Here is a 16,346-nt window from a genome sequence, read left to right as displayed (position 1 = left end):
TTAAGGATATAGTGCAAATATCTTAATTGCATAGTAATTTAGATCTAAAAGTCAGGCAAATGTGGGTTCAAATCCCACCTTCACCACTTATAAGCTGCCTCTCCTTGGGTAATGTACTTAACCTATTTTCAAATTCCTTACCTATAAAATGCACATAACAATGCCCACCTCCTTAGGGCAATTCTGAATGTTATACTAAGTGTTGTACACTTACTATAGTGCCTGGCTGTGAATACTTAATAATCAACAACTTTCATTTTCATAGGAGTATTTCTATTTATATCTAATTTGCCTTTTTGTTCACTTGTTAGGACTCCTAATTCCGTACAATACGTCCATTCTAGAATCAGATTCCTAAGCCTGAGTCCTGATGCTTTTCTGATAGTGATAATGCTGAAGCATTATCCATTTTATCTGACATTTTGTGTTTTAAGTTTATGTTGATTGTATCTGCCTTTGAGTAACCGTCAGAGCTCAGGTCAGTCCTGGAATCTTCCATCCTCTTGATCTATCCATGTCAACAATCAGAAAAACCATGGTAGATTCATGTTGAACAGCTTTATTGAGATGTAATTTACATATCATACAATTCACCTATTTAAAGTCTATCATTCAATGGTTTTTAGTACCACTGGCCCTCCATGTCCTTGGGTTCTGCATTCAAGGATTCAACCAACTGCAAATTGGGAATACGTGGGGAAAATAAAAAAATAAAGAATAACAATACAACAATAAATAATTATACAAATAAAAAAACAATATGGTATAATAGCTATTTACATAGCATTACATAGTATTAGGTATTATAAGTAATCTGGAAATGATTTAAAGTATATGAGAGGAGAATAACAAATGCTGGTGAGGGTGTGGAGAGAAGGGAACACTCCTACACTGTTGGTGGGACTGTAAATTAGTACAACCACTATGGAAAACAGTATGGAGGTTTCTCAAACAACTACAGATAGATCTTCCATATGATCCAGCAGTCCCTCTTCAGGGTATATACCCAGAGAAATGGAAACCATCATGTCAAAGAGATAACTGCACTCCCATGTTCATCACAGCTCTGTTTACAATAGCCAAGATATAGAACCAACCTAAACGTCCATCGATGGATGATTGGATAAGGAAACTGTGGTATATATACACCATGCAATACTACTCTGCCATAAAAAAGAATGAAATTCTCTCATTTGCCACAACATGGATGAACCTGGAGAAACTTATGTTGAGTGAAATAAGCAAAGCACAGAAGGATAAATACCACATGTGCTCACTCATGTGGGAGCTAAGAGAGAAAGAAGGAAGGAAAGACCACAGTAGTGTGTTGGTCTTGCAGAGGGAGGGAACATTCCTAAGGCTACAAAGTGGAGTGGGGGGGGGAGGGGAAGGGAAGTTGGGGGATGGTTGGGTGGGGGACATGGGGTACAAAAGTAATTTTTGGTGATGGGTATGCTCCCAGTGTGGATCTGGCCTTCACATCGTGGGCACAAGGGGTGTCGATTAGCTTTGTATCTCATCAATATTCATAATAAAAATTTAAAAATAATAAAGTATATGGGAGGACATGCATAGGTTACATGCAAATACTGTACCATTTTATATAAGATACTTGAGCATCTGAGGATTTTGGTATCGGTGGGAGTCCTGGAACCAATCCCCCATGGATACTGAGAGACGACTGTATTTTCATAGCTGTGCAGCCATTACCCCAATCAGTTTTAGAGCGTTTTGATCATCCCCTCCAAAAAAACCCATCCCTGCTAGCAATCAGCAACCATTCCTCCTTCCCACCACCATCACCACTGCTATCCTATCCATCCCCAGCACGAGGCAATAACTAATCTACTTTACATCCATAGATTTGCCTATTCTGGACATTTCATATAAATGGAATCATACAACATCTGGTATCTTTTGACTGGTTTCTTTCGCATAGCACAATGTTTCCAGGGTTCATCCATGTTGCAGCATGTACCAGTACTTCATTCCATTTTACAGCTGAATAATATTTCATTGTATAGATATACCATATTTTGTTTATCTACCAGTTGAAAGACTTTTGGGTTGTTTCCACTTTTTTCCATTATGAATAATGCTACCATGAGCATTTATACACAGGTTTTGCATGGACATATATTTTTCACCTAGGGGTGGAATTGCTGGCTCATATGGTATTTCAGTTAACATTTAAAAAATGTTTAACCTTTTGGGGAATTGCCACATGGTTTTCCAAAGCAGCTGTACCATTTTGCATTCCTACTAGCAGTTTATAACAACTTCAATTTCTCCACATCTTTGCCAACACTTATTATCTGTCTTTTTCATTAACAGCCATTCTAGAAGGTGTGAAGTGCTATCTCATTGTGGTCTGCATTTTGCAAATGGCTAATCATGTTGAGCATCTTTTCATGTGCTTACTAGCCACTTGTATACATATGAGTGTATGTATATTTTTTGAGAAATGTCTTCTTATATACTTTGGCCATTTTTTTAGTTGTGTTGTCTTTTTGTTATTGAGCTATAAGAGTCATTTAAGCATTTTTAGTAGGGTTTCTTATGGTACCTAGATCACAGCTGGGGCTATATTCTGCAGGAAGTGGGTGTTCTATTTCACAAAAAAGAAAAGAAAATGCATGCAGATGTACAGTGAAAAATTCTCCAGATACTTTTATATGACACATAATGACTATTATTAAAAAATCTTGGTGTCTGGTGTGGCAAAGAAAAATACCTGGGATTAATTTTGGTGTTGCTTGTTTTCTTCTTCATGTGATTATCTAGGTTTGGTTGACATAGGCATTGTATTTCTCAATAATAGTATGGACTTGGATAAGCAAATCTTTCATTCAAAGAAAAAAATATTTATTACTCAAGTTATTTACTTAAATTTTCCTAAAGTCACATAAATTTTTTTTCAAATAATGTTTATGTAATAATTATTTGAGGGAAATAAGATGGAATTATTTGCCAAGACAGTGATAACTCACAAGAACCACTGTAGAAAAAGAAAAAATATGTCAAAAGAAAGGAAAACTAAAAAACAAGCTCTCAGTTTAATGGTGATGCAAAGGATTCCTTGTGGGGATCTGCAGAAAGAGCAAAGCACAAGATTTTCAGTCACAGCTGAGATTCAATTAAAGGTTTCCCCACACATATCACCAAGGCAGATTCTGACACAAAAGAGCTAAATTTATCATGAAAATAACTTGTCTGGTTTGATCTTTCCTTTGCTACAGTCTCCTTGCAATTTTCCTTAGGGACAAAAAATTAATTTTACTACACTTAGTAGGTTAGGTACTGTTACTTCACTAACTGTCACTTCAATTGTATAGAGATGAGACAGTGATCAGTAAATCTTTTCCTAGGCTTAATGTTTATGTTTATGTTTATGGATGGAACAATTTCTGTGAGTATTATGAACAATCAAATTCTTGCTTTCTGTTAAAAGATTTCTATCTCTATTATACAACAAATGCAACTCTGGACCACCATCTTAGCTCTGAGCACAAGGTGGTAGGAATTTTAACGTGGATTTCTTCATCTGGATATTCAAAGGAGAAGGTATTATCAAAAGTATATGATAACTTTATAGATTTTAGAATGTGTGACCAACGGATCCTGAGAGAGCAGACAACCTCTCTAAATTAGTGACTGTTTCTGTCATTAGAAGGCATCTTCTCTCGGCAAGGGTCTTAGTCACATAGAGAAGGTACTTAGTTCTAGACAGTCACTTCAGAACACCAAGAATCCTGACAAACTTCAACTGTCACTCAGACATTCTCATATTGAAAATTTGGAAAGACAGAAAGTAGGCAATACAAAAATGAAATGCAAGTATTTAAACAACACTTTTAATGCACTCAAATAAAGTCAAGTCATGAGATTTCTCCAGAGTTAGGAGATAATAAACTGAACCAGCAGCAATTAGTCTAGGTAGAAATGCATCCCAAGGAAGGGGCGTTCCCTGTCCAGGAAAGAGCCCCTCAAGCCTAGCCTTTCATCAGTGTAGTCAAACTCAGCCCAAGTACCAGAAAACAGTAGTCTTTTTGACCTAGAAAGAATGATCTCGCCTCAGAAAAATTTGTCTGAAGAGTGCTTCATATTGTATGTGTATGGTGAGAAAACTCTAAAGTCCCACAGCATGAGAAACATATAAAATTTCAAAGAAAAAGAAAAGCCCAAAGAAATGTATAGATGCTAGTTAGAGTCTGCCAAGTTAGCTGACAAGAATCTCTTCAGCTATAACTGTTTTTATCCCTCCTCCCTGCCCCTTCCTCCATTGCAACACTGTTATCCATTAACATTTACTGAGTATGTACAGTGCCATGAGCACCAAACAGAGCACCTTCCTCTGTGAATTCCACATTCTCCATACAGGGTGTAGTTGATGGGTTGCTATAAAGTGTAGCAATTGTATGGTGAAATTTAGAAAATCTTTTCCCAAGGATCATAAGGGCTCCTCAAGTGCCAATTTGCAAAACTGAGTGTGAGACTTAGTCTTTTTCTGCCCTACATTCCTGTTGGCTAGACAGTTCTATAAAGAGGGCTGTATTATTAGTCTGCGTGGGCTGCCATACAGAATATCACAGATTGTGTGGCTTAACAGAAATTTAATGTCTTACATTTCAAGAGACTGGAAGTTCAAGACCAAGGTGCCAGGAGGCTTGTTTTCTGGTGGGGCCACTCTTCCCAGCTTGCAAACAACTGCCTTCTTACTGTGTCTTCACATGGCCTTTCCTGTATGCTCGCACATAGAGAGAGAGAGAGATCTGGTGGCTGTTCCTCTGTTGACAAGGGCACTGGTCCTGTTGGATTAGGGTCCCACCTTTATGACCTCATTTAACCTTAACTACCTCCTTAAAGCTCCTATGTCCAAATATAGACACATTGGGGGTTAGGGCTTCAACATATGAATTTGAGGGGGTGGGAAGTGGGAGGGGGGGGTGACACAATTTAGTCATAGCAAGGACCAAGAGTAAAACATAAGGAGTTAGGGAAACTAACTAAAATGTTACTTTTTCAGCTAGATCTTTACAGGCAGTTATATAGACAGTTGAGCAATTATCCAAGTTAACAATGTATTAATAGCGCTTCCAGTAATGCAAAACTAGAAGAGAAAAAAAGGTAGATCCTCTCTCCTCAATCTCAGAAAATCTTGCCTAGACCAGCATTTCTCTTAAGAATCGATCACAGACCTTTTTAATAAATATATCTTCTCCAGCTCCATTCCAGCGATTCTGCGTAGGTTGGTCTGCAATGTGGTCCCAGGAACCTGCATATTTAGCAAGAACCCCATGTGGTTTGGGTACCAGTGGCTTTTGTATCACACTTTGGAAGTCACAGGACTAAACAAATAGTTGCTTCTGTTTTCCAATTTGCTACATATCTGTAGAAGATAGGAGAAAAACACTAATAGTGATTTATTGGAAGATAAGTTTAGGGAAAATTTGTTGCAAAATTAAAAGAAATCTGATTAATTGACATGAGAAAAAGGGACATGAGTCATAGAGAAAGCTATCAGAATTACCAGACTCTAGGGCATTTATTTCCTGATGATGAAATTTGAGTACCTACTACACTAGAGAATTTGCTAGAATAATTTAAATCTCCCAGTATACTCGTCCACAATTCAGCTTTGGAGAATGTGGTAAACTTTCACAGAATAATTTGTTTTTGCATGTCAAAGATCTGACAATTAAAAATATGTATATATTGCCATGAGCTGGCTGACTGAGTGGGTCTCAGAGCTTCTGCAAATGCCTTTTCCAGCGGGGATCATGGAGGGCTTCCTAGACACCACGTGCCCCCAGCTAGGGTCCACTTTGGCAGCATCGCCCCTCCAGGGTTGGCAAACCAGCAAAGAACAGAAAGAATTGGCTCCCTACAGGCAGGGAGAGGAAAAGCAGAGGAAGAGAGGAGATTCCTATTTTACTCAGAGCAGCAGGGTGCCCTAAGCTGGATCCCACAGCCACACCTCATCATCTCCACAGCACACACCCTATGCCTGTCTCACTTCCTTATGGCAAGACCTACCCATACATAAGGATAGCCTTCTTCCTTTATCTTAGCCCCAGGATGGTTTCATAGAATTACTCTTCTCCTAAAAATAAATTCTGAGTCCTTTTAGGAGGTACCAGCAGAAACTCCTTTTCTTGGAGATGGGCACCTATTTATTGCCATGAATATTCCAGAAGCCTGGGGTAATAGATCTAGTTACTAACTAACTTTTCTCGCTGTCTCCCTGCATGGCTACTCCCGCAGTGGCTCTCCAACTGGAAAGAGCCTGCTTGGCGAGAGGCTGGCTCCAGTTCCTCCAAACAAGCTTCATAGTTTCCCCGTGAGAAGTGTCTCCCTGGAGTTAGAGTAATGGATGAAACTGGCTCCATGAGGGGAGATCCGGCCATTGTTCCTCTCAACGTCACCTTGAGTGGCTGAACACCTTTCTTCAGAATGTCTTTTTTTAAGATTCTCATTTTTACCTTTATGTCTCAGACTCTGAAGACATAATTTGAGTGGGATATGTTGTAGCCTTTGAATTTGAATTTTCATTATGATTCTGTGATCTTGCCTCTTTTTGCACTTTTTCTTGTGCTGTAGGTACCAAAGTTTCCTCAGGTCAGGAAGACATTCCTATCTCTTCCAAAAGGCAGCCAGATGGGCAGGAGAAAGAAAGAGAAGTCTCAGCAATGCATAGTCTAATAATCAGGCTTTATTAGGAGTTTAAATGCAGGTATTACTTACGAGTCCATCACTGGCATGAGAATGATGCTTTATCTCCTTTTGTCACGAGGCTGCACAGAGCCTGAGTGGCTGCTCTGTGACAGGCTGCACAGAATAGCTTCTCTCTTGAACAAGGACAAGAGCTTTCCCCTGTCACACAAATACTGGCTGTCCCCACCAACTTGTTGAGTAGCAAGCATCTGTGCTAGTGAGCAGGGGGACCCTGCACCCCACTGGCAGGGACGAGGATTAACATGAGAGGTAACGCTCACCACGCAGCTTCCTCACAGGGATGCAGGAGGATTAATGAGATGCTATTTCCATTGCGATTTATGCTCTCCAGAAGAAAGGTGCTAAGTAGCAGGTATTAGAATTAGGGATTATGTAGGTAATCAAGCAAAGAGGATATTCAGCTGCTTCTAGTTACTGAAGGAAGCTTTAATTTGGGAGGTGGGGAAAAGGGGAAAATGCAGTGGGTATAAAGTCGGCTGCTAGAGGCCATCGTCCCTCACGAAGCGAAGGATCAAAAATGGAGTGCGAAGTGCTACATGCAATGTAAAGGCAGACCCATCCTGGCCCTTGAGGCTTATGATCTAAGCCTTGGGTGTAGGAGCTACCTGTCCAGGATTCAGATGAAGACTGTAAGGCTTTTTTATCATATCTGCCTCTGCTGTCATTAGCCAGTCTGTAGGTTTGGTGCCTAGAGGAACGGGGCAAAAGCATAAGCAAACTACCCCATCCACATGCTGGAGGACACGGTAACATTAGGGAAAGAGCACCTGTGAAGGAAGCGTTGTGGAGGACCCCTGCGAGCTCCAGGGGCAGGGAGGAGGAGTGACGGGGGGAAGATGGTCGATTGCAATGTGTAAAACGACAGCCGTGAAGATGTTCATCTTCTCATGTGGCACATACAGGAAGCGGCAGGCAGAGGTGGGATGTAGCTCAGATTTTCAGAGCTTTGGATTTTAAAGTCCTCTTTCCTTCCATTTGTTGTAGTGTCCCCAAGTATGGTTTACCTACCACTGAGACAATTTCAGAGGGTACCTGAGAAACCATTTTTCATGTTTTTATTTTTATGTATGTATTTGTTTATCTATTTAGATGGAGAAACCATTTTTAAATTTATTTTAACAGTCAGGTTAAGTATCACTGTATTTTAATGTGTGTTAGGAATAAAACACAATTAACACATGAAGAAAATGATTTCATAAATATAATTGCTTAGAACCATGGTTCTCAATACCGGTTACACACTAGGATCATCCAGAAAGCTTTGGAAAAGAAACCCAGATGTTGGATTCCACTCTAGATCATTAAACCAGAATCTTTGAGAGGTTCTGACATTTTATAAAAGCTCTTCCAGCTCTCATTGGGAACCACAAGGATAGGCTGCAGTTTTTTTTAAAAGCATGTTTTCTAGTGAGCAATTTAAAATAAATATTAAGTAAATAATATCACAGTATATGGATATGGTGAAAATCATGAAGATCCTGTGTTGTGCCTAGAACTGAGGTTTGGTAAACGTTGAACTCTCTCATGGGTGGCTCCCATTCTGTGAGATGACACTGATCCTAAAGAAGAAAGAGAAAAGCAGAGAGAGCCAGTAAAAGCAGTGAATGTGATGGTGTCACAAGGGCAGGACTAATTATTTGGGCATGTTCAAGGAGGGATGGGATAGTACACAGCAGAGGTATCAGGTTAGATGTGGGGGTTAGTCAATATGACTGTGCTTTCCCCAATAGTTCGTCCTCTGACTCCTCTACCTTGTGGCTCAGAAATGTGATTTTTCCTCTTTTCCATCTGCCTTTTGACACCCCCACTCCTACCACTCCCCCCGACTCAACCTTAAAACAGGCAAGGAATAAAAAAGGATGTAAAGAATCTATAACATATTTCTAAAGATAGTGGGATTACAAGTGGCTTTTACTCTTTTCACTCATTTGTTCTTTTATTTATCCTATCTTCATTCATAAACAAGCACTTATTGAGCACTTACTGTTTACTAAGTTCTTCTATTAAGTATAGTCAGTATTTTTCTCAGTGAGCATATATTGCCTTTATGATATGATCGAACAAATCTTCAAGTTACTTCGTCTTAAGAGAACTCAACCACGCATGTGACTGACCCTTCTCCAGTCACCACATAGCTGGACTCGTTGTGGGAGGAAGAAGGTGGCTTCAAAGTCAGAAGATGGGAAGCCAAAGCGTTTCAGCCACTCCTGAGTGACAGAAGAGTTGTGTGAGAAAACCCTAGAGACGTTTCATGTGTGAAATGGAGGAAATAAAACCCATCCTGAGGCACTGGAAAAGGTGCCCAAGCCCCTTTTCCTCTATTCTTTCATCTGTTAAATGGGGATAATGACGCTCTGTGTTTACCTACCTCAGAGAGGCATTATCAGGTCTATTTAAAGGCTCTTCCAATGAAAGCTGCAGTGTAATTACCAAAACAGCTATGATAAAGAAACCTAAATACAACAGCAAATCAGCTGGAACAAATTCTCAGGGGAGTTTACTTCTCTGGAAAATTTTAAGAAAAGGGTAGCAACTCTCCTTTGGGGAACTTTAAGTACCATTCTGGCTGGAAGTTTAGGGAAGGCTAGCTGACTTGCAGAGCTTCCTCCTGGCCAAAGACTGGGGATCATTCTCTGCTTACTTTTTCCCCGTGGTCTAAGCAATTTCCATCTGAGATTCCTCTTTCAAATTTTTTCAGATCTTGACTCACAAACTCTTTTATCCCCGAAATGAATTTCAAGCAAGGCTTTTACCTACGAGAGCAAAAAAGAGACACAAAGAGAAAAGACAGCTTATTATGTGGGGAAAACATGCATTTTATAGATGATAGGTAATGGGGAATTCTTTGATGGTTTTTAAGAAGAAGATTGAGGTACTTGATTATTAATGCCAGGTTTTGCTAAAACTCATTTGACATAAATGTGTAGGATAGACTAGATGGGGTCACGGGTATGGAAAGCAGGGGCCCACTATTACCAGCTCAAGAGAGAACCAACCTAGCTGAAGCTGGACTGAGCTGATGGCAGCTTGGCTGGAATAAACAGAGAGATTTAAGAAACATTACAACTGTAGAATCTATGGAATATAGTAAGAAAATGGGAGAAGAGTCAATGATATTGTAAAATTTGGTGACTTGGATATCATAAAATTTAGTGACTGCTTTAACAGAGTTGGCCCCCAAGAGAGTGAGTAGGTTGAGTTTATTAATGAGGTCTGAATTGATACCATTGTAAGAAGACCAATGGTTTTATATTTTTTATTCAACTTGGTCATGCAGTAAATATACTATTTATAAACAGAGTAATATATAGTATCTGAAAGGCTAAGTAATAAAAATTCCCAAAATTTCAAAGATTAATTTTCAAATGAGTGCTTCTAAGGTTGATATTATGCATAATAATAATAGCTGTTATTTTTCAATTGATTACTGCAAGGGGAACTACATAAATATTTTTCACATGTAACCCAGATGGCAGCTGGGAGCTTCCCAGAGCTGGTAAAGATCTGGTGGAATTCCTCCATACTCGTCCAATTCCATGGCCTGTGGAAATCTAAAACCCATTGCTATGGACTCAGTGTTTGCGTCTTTCCGCTTCCCTCTGAATTCATATGCTGAAATCCTAATCTCCAATGTGGTAGTATTTGGATATGGGGCCTTTGGGAGGCAATTTGTTCATGAGGTTGGAGCCCTCATGATGGGATTTGTGCCCGTATGAGAAGAGACATAGTGCTCTCTCTCTCTGCCCTCCTTCACCCCGTGTGAGGATATAAACAGGAAGCCAGCCCTAACCAGGAACCGAATCTGCCAGCACCCCGCACCTGGGATCTTGCACTTCCCAGCCTCCGAAACTGTGAGAAATAAATTTCTGTTGTTGAAGCCATTTGGTCTATGGTGCTTTCATTATAGCAGCTTGAGCTGACTCAGACACACATCCTTGTGTCTGCGAATCCCTGGCAGCTTGCCTTTTCCTGGCCTTTCCTGCCTCTCAGATCACTCCCATACATTGCTGCCATACCATCAGATGTGAAACTTCCCATTTATCGCTTTATAAAATATGAGGCTTTATGGGTTTAGTGAAATTCACTGAAATTGGAAGGTCATGGGGAAGAGTCATAACTTCTTTCAATCTTCCCTGGCCTCTTCCTACCAGATTACATTAGGAGCATCCGTTTTATTCTCCCTTCTCTGTGCAGAGGCATTCATCTCTCAGGTGTCAGCAACACAGAGGGCCTTTCGTTTGCTGGGGAGACTGGCTCTGGTGGTTTCTAAGGTGGTTTTGGTTACAAGTAGCAGCCGTTTACTTGCCCATTACACCTAGATGACTTCATTTAACACTGACAACATTCTTGTGAGAAGACATGATTACTCCCACTTTACAGATGAGACAACTGAGGCTTAGAGTCAGCTCAAGGATATAAACATAAGAAATGGTAGAAAGAGGATTTAAATTCAAGTGTGACCGACTCTTGAAGTAAACTTGGCTTTTGAAAGATGAGATAATTATCTACTCTGGTTTACTTTGCCACTTCAAAACTGTTTAGTTTTTCCATCAAATGTTTATGTTTCAAAAAATGGCCACACACTCTTAAGATGACGATATGCAGGGAATTACAGAGTAAAAATCCCAGTGATTTATCATTTCAGGGAGAATGAGTTAGGATAATATTAAAATACCTAAACAATGGAAATCAACTCTTTATTATTTTTAAGCAATAAAACTTACATGGGGACATAGGCCACCCTCTTGTCAGACCTGGAAATTATATGAAGGAATAGCTAACGATGATGATGATAGAATTTATTTAACACTGTTTTAAATGCTTGACATATAATAATTCTTATAATCCTGAAAATTAAAGAATCCTATGCTTTAGGTCTATTGTTATTCTTATTTTTACAAATAAGATTAAAGAAGGGCAGAGAGGCCAGCCCAACCTCACTCATCTCAGAAGAGCCAAAACCAGGCATCTCACCTTAGCTGTGAGGCCTACACTGTTAACTAGGCTATTTTAGTGCAAGAATCACGGATGCTTCAATTGATGTCCACAATAGGGTGGAATTACGTACCATGAGGTACAAGGAATTTACTTCTCTTGTTACCACTGTTATCTCCAGTCCTTGGAACAGTACCTGGAACATAGTAGGAACTCAAATAACAATTGCTAGGGCTGGCCAGTTAGCTCAGTTGGTTAGAACGTGGTGTTATAATACCAAAGTTAAGGGTTTGGATCCCTGTACCTGCCAGCAACCACAAAACCAAAAATAAACAAAATACAATTGCTAAGTAATAAATCAATTGAAGCAAAATGTCTAAATCTCTAGAGGACATAATGTTAATTAGAAGAAACATCGGATAAGGAAACACTTGGCTTGAAAACACTTGCTTTAAAAAAAAATCTATATTTGTAGTCCACTGGAAGCTGGACAGGGACTCAACACTGCACTGTGACAGCTAAAAGACTATTGTGATTTTAGAAAGCCTTAAAAGAAAAATAGTGTTCATCATATTGCATATCACATTTGTTATACTGTGTGCAATTCTGATCTTCATATTTTAAAAGGAATAGTAACAGCCTAGAGTATACTCAAAGTAGGTGATCAGGATAGTAAGAAAAATGGAAATTTTTCAAAAAGAAATGGGTATTGACAATATGGAGAAGAGAAGACGTTTGGCAACTATCTTCCACTATTTGAAGTGCTGCCTGCTACAGAGGCAGGTACCTGCTTTTTCTCTAGAAGACTGAGGTAGATTTTTCAGCTCAGCATAAGGAGAAAAAATATATCTAACACAGCTGTCCAACAACTTTCAACAATACAGTGGATCTGAAAAACTAAAGTCCATTTCATTATAAATTTCCAAACAGATAAGAATAATTACTTATGAAAAAACTATTAAACGGATCTCTACATTTTGTAGTGAACTGGACCAAATTCAGTGCCTAAGTCTGGCCGTGTATTAGAATCAACTAGGAGGCTGTCAAACATTATTGATTTGAAGGCCTCATTCCACTAATTCATAATGTCTAGGAGCTGAGAACTGAGAATCTAAATCAAGAATCTCAAATTTTTGATCTCCTCAGGTAATCCTGGTAACTTGAGAATCACTGAACTAGATTGTCTTAAAGTTCTCTACTAACTCTATGACTTAATGAATCTTAGAACACTGCAGAATGCCTTCTTTCATAAATAAATGAGAATTATTTGTAATCTGTAAAATGAATTTCGTCTAAATTCACATGGCTAGCTCTAAAGTGCCAGCAAACCAGCTGATTTCCTAAATAGATTAAAACTCTTCTTGCAATCAAGTTAATGAAAACTTTTTTCATGCATCGTGGAAAGGAAAACTTTCTCTGGCTCGTTTCCCAATTATTAAAGTTCCAAATCACTGAAATATAAATGAGACTTTACCATACTTAGAACACCAGTATGATGAAAAATTTGTTTACACCAGGAGCTTTTAGGTCATCCTTCAATCATTCATCCCTGGAACCAAAGTACGTATGCGCGCCAGCACACACGCATACACACACGCACACACATGCCCAGATGTGACACATGGCAAATGTTGGGCAATTACTGAGATGGAACAAAGGAGACCTTCAAATTCCATCACCTTTCTAACCTTATATTTTTCTATGCAGGAATCCAGGAACTCAAATCAAAGGCATCCAAATAATATTATTAATCATGACATACTCAGCTTTTTGTTTAAATTTCTCTAATTCCTTTAAAATACCTTACTTTGGTCTAAATGGTGCTAAAATGAGGAGGAAAAGGGGTATTTTTAAAATAATAAAATCTCTGAAGTGAACATATTAATTTTGGCTAAACTGGTTCCTCATCTAAAGAGCTTCTAAAAAGCATACCATGTTGCCATATAAAGAATCTCTAATTATTGCAATAAGGCTACATTTGTAGATTTTGCCTAGTCTGAAATTAAACCTGGAAAGCTCTACTGGAATTATCTAGAAAAGAAAAATTGAAACCCCTTTCAACACAGTTAGCTCAGATTCTCCTAATCTTACTTTTCTAGTTCACAAGGTATTTTTTTTTTCATGGTGTTTTCAAATTGAAGTTCACACACATCAAATAAACAGCATGATAATCAGGGGTTCAATATCCAATACACATTCATTATTATCTGTCATTATTGTCATTGTCACTATTATAATTGCATGTCGTAAAAAGAATGGAAGCTTTTCCACAGGAATTATTCACGTGTATTACTTTCTAGGAGTAATTGAATAGTTGACATTGCATTTGTATCAAAGTAAAATATGTGATGGTTTTTTCTCATTTGTATCATTCTTAAGCATAAGAAATGTAGAGGAATCTCAGTTAGGTCCCTTTGTTTAGATCCAGATAGTTTCATAGTTTTATGTAATGTCAAATGTATATTTTCTTATAATAGTTATGGGGACTTTCTCACACCTCGGCAAAATTGAGTTACGCCTACCACATTGGGCTGTTTTGAGAGTCCATGAAGAAAATGGTGAGAAAACCCCTCAAATGTGTTTTGTTATTTTATGTGTATTTTCCTTTGTGCCATGCAACTTTTCACATGCTTTATCCTATTTTTGTTTTCTATGTGGTTCACTTTCACAAAGTAGAGCTTTAAGCTTTATTTCAAATTGAATAATATTGATATTGAGTTGGAAAATTGAGTAACAAAAGATTTAGAAACGAAATACTCCAAGTAAAATGTCACAAAAAATTGAATGAATGGTGATGTAAACATAATAATGCAAAAGATTTGGAATGTGTCTTCATTCACCGAGAAAGCCATACATAATGGACTCAAAGCGCTGTCCCTTCATAAAATACACACAGCCAATGCGGGTAGAGATTTCCTTCACTTCCACGTAACTCTTCATTACATTCCTTGCAGAGGGCTGGATGGCTTAGGGTTTTGTCTTAGTTATGTGGAGTCTTCTATGGCTGCTATGCTAGCTAGGCCTTGGAATCATGTCATTGTTGGCAGGGGTGGAGGCTGTCACCATTTGCCAACTGTTCAGTGGCTTATGAATTGGTAGTCTCAGTCCAGTTCTTAGAAGACAGATGGCAGTGGCTGGCTCTTTGCATAGAGAGGACAAAGACTCTAGAGCCTCTCCTCATTAATAGAGATGGTCCATCTAAGTCAGTGTCAAAAATCAGCAGTGAGATTGGTCCAGGGTAGCTGGCCTTATCAATGAATGAAATGACCTTACAAATATATTTGAGCCATGCATTTATCTCCCCTTGTCATTCATTAAATACATTTTAAAGCAGTGCATTTATTTATGTATTAAAACAGAGATTTAATTCTATTGCATTTGTCACAACTACCACTTCAATGAATCCTTTCCAACATGTCAATCTTCTTGATATTGATCTACTTGCTCCCACCTGCAGTCTGGCAGTAAGTCGACCTGTCACATCAGGACAGCCACAAAATTGTGACTTCTAGTTGAATAGGTCTATCTACACATAGTAACTTACAGCAAACTAAAAAGAGTATTTGCTTTCGTCTTGACTTCTCTTACACACACACAGAATAATTATTTGGACTAAAAACTATAGTAAAAAAATGGTCATATATCATTTCTGTGTGTTTTTAGGAAATTATATGGCATGTGGATTATGTATATATTATTTCCAAATAAAAAATAGGTTCTTACTGCACTGGAGCTCTTTGTCGTTGTATTCTGTTTTTGTTTGCCAGCTAGTGGTCTATAAAGTATATCAGTATAGTTCAAAAGTACATTAAATTCAAAGAAGTTGGGTTTGTTTGCTTGTTTTGTTTTTCTTTTAGCTCAACTACAGCCACAGGGTGGCAAAATTAACATTGCAAGCTGCTATTACATTAGTCATTCTTCTATAAGTACAGCTCCCTCTATTGATGAGTCTCTAATATAGAAGTTTCTCCAGAAGGTATTTTTCCTCCCCGGGCACATGCAAGTACAATGCATTCCATGGCACCAGAATTTCATTAAAGGAATTCTCTTGTTCCCTTCCTTCACATGGAAATGGCATTAACTGTACTGAGTTAACTCTCCAAATGTTAGGTTCTTAACCAACAAACAATGCTTCTCCACAAGGACATATTTTGCCAAGCATCCTTGAATCGGAATGGGCTGAATATGTAATAATAGATTCAGAGCCACACTGTGGATTGTGTACATATTTAAGAGGAAGCCTTTTGTATTTGTTGACTTTTTCCTTCAATCATGGTTGTTCTGTTTCTTCCACCACCACCTTGAGCCTTTACAGGTAAATGAACAGTTCAATTATATGTAAAGCGACTGTTAAATCAGCAGGCCTTTGTGGGGGTCTGGGCTTCCTCTCTCTGCTTCAATCTCAAGCGTGCTCAATCCATTACTGTTCCTGAGGATTGTACATCCATCAGATCGAGTGTGCTGGCCAGGGTGCATCTTATAGCTTTTACTGCATATGAAACGTTGCAGGCCTGTTCTCAGGAACTGCCAGGCAGACTGGGAATCACAGTCACGGTTAATAGCAGCGAATTGCCAGCTCTTGATGGGTGGGTAGTCACTCCTTTCAGTGGTTGCCCCCTGGGGGAGAAGGTAGAAAAACAGAGGGAGGGAATTAGAGTGACTTTGCACAGTTGAGC

The 16,346-nt window shown here is 38.8% G+C and overlaps 1 protein-coding gene across 1 annotated transcript in view; it reads left to right on the top strand.

Moving 5' to 3' along the window:
• The window catches only part of KLHL14 (kelch like family member 14), a 95,974-nt gene that overhangs the window by 11,121 nt on the left and 68,507 nt on the right, over window positions 1-16,346 (top strand). The window lies entirely within an intron of this gene.

The sequence above is a fragment of the Cynocephalus volans genome, chromosome 13, assembly GCF_027409185.1.
Source record: "Cynocephalus volans isolate mCynVol1 chromosome 13, mCynVol1.pri, whole genome shotgun sequence".
Lineage (NCBI taxonomy): Eukaryota > Metazoa > Chordata > Mammalia > Dermoptera > Cynocephalidae > Cynocephalus > Cynocephalus volans.
The sequence above is the reverse complement of the archived record's forward strand: the minus strand, read 5'-3'. Positions and strand labels throughout refer to the sequence as shown.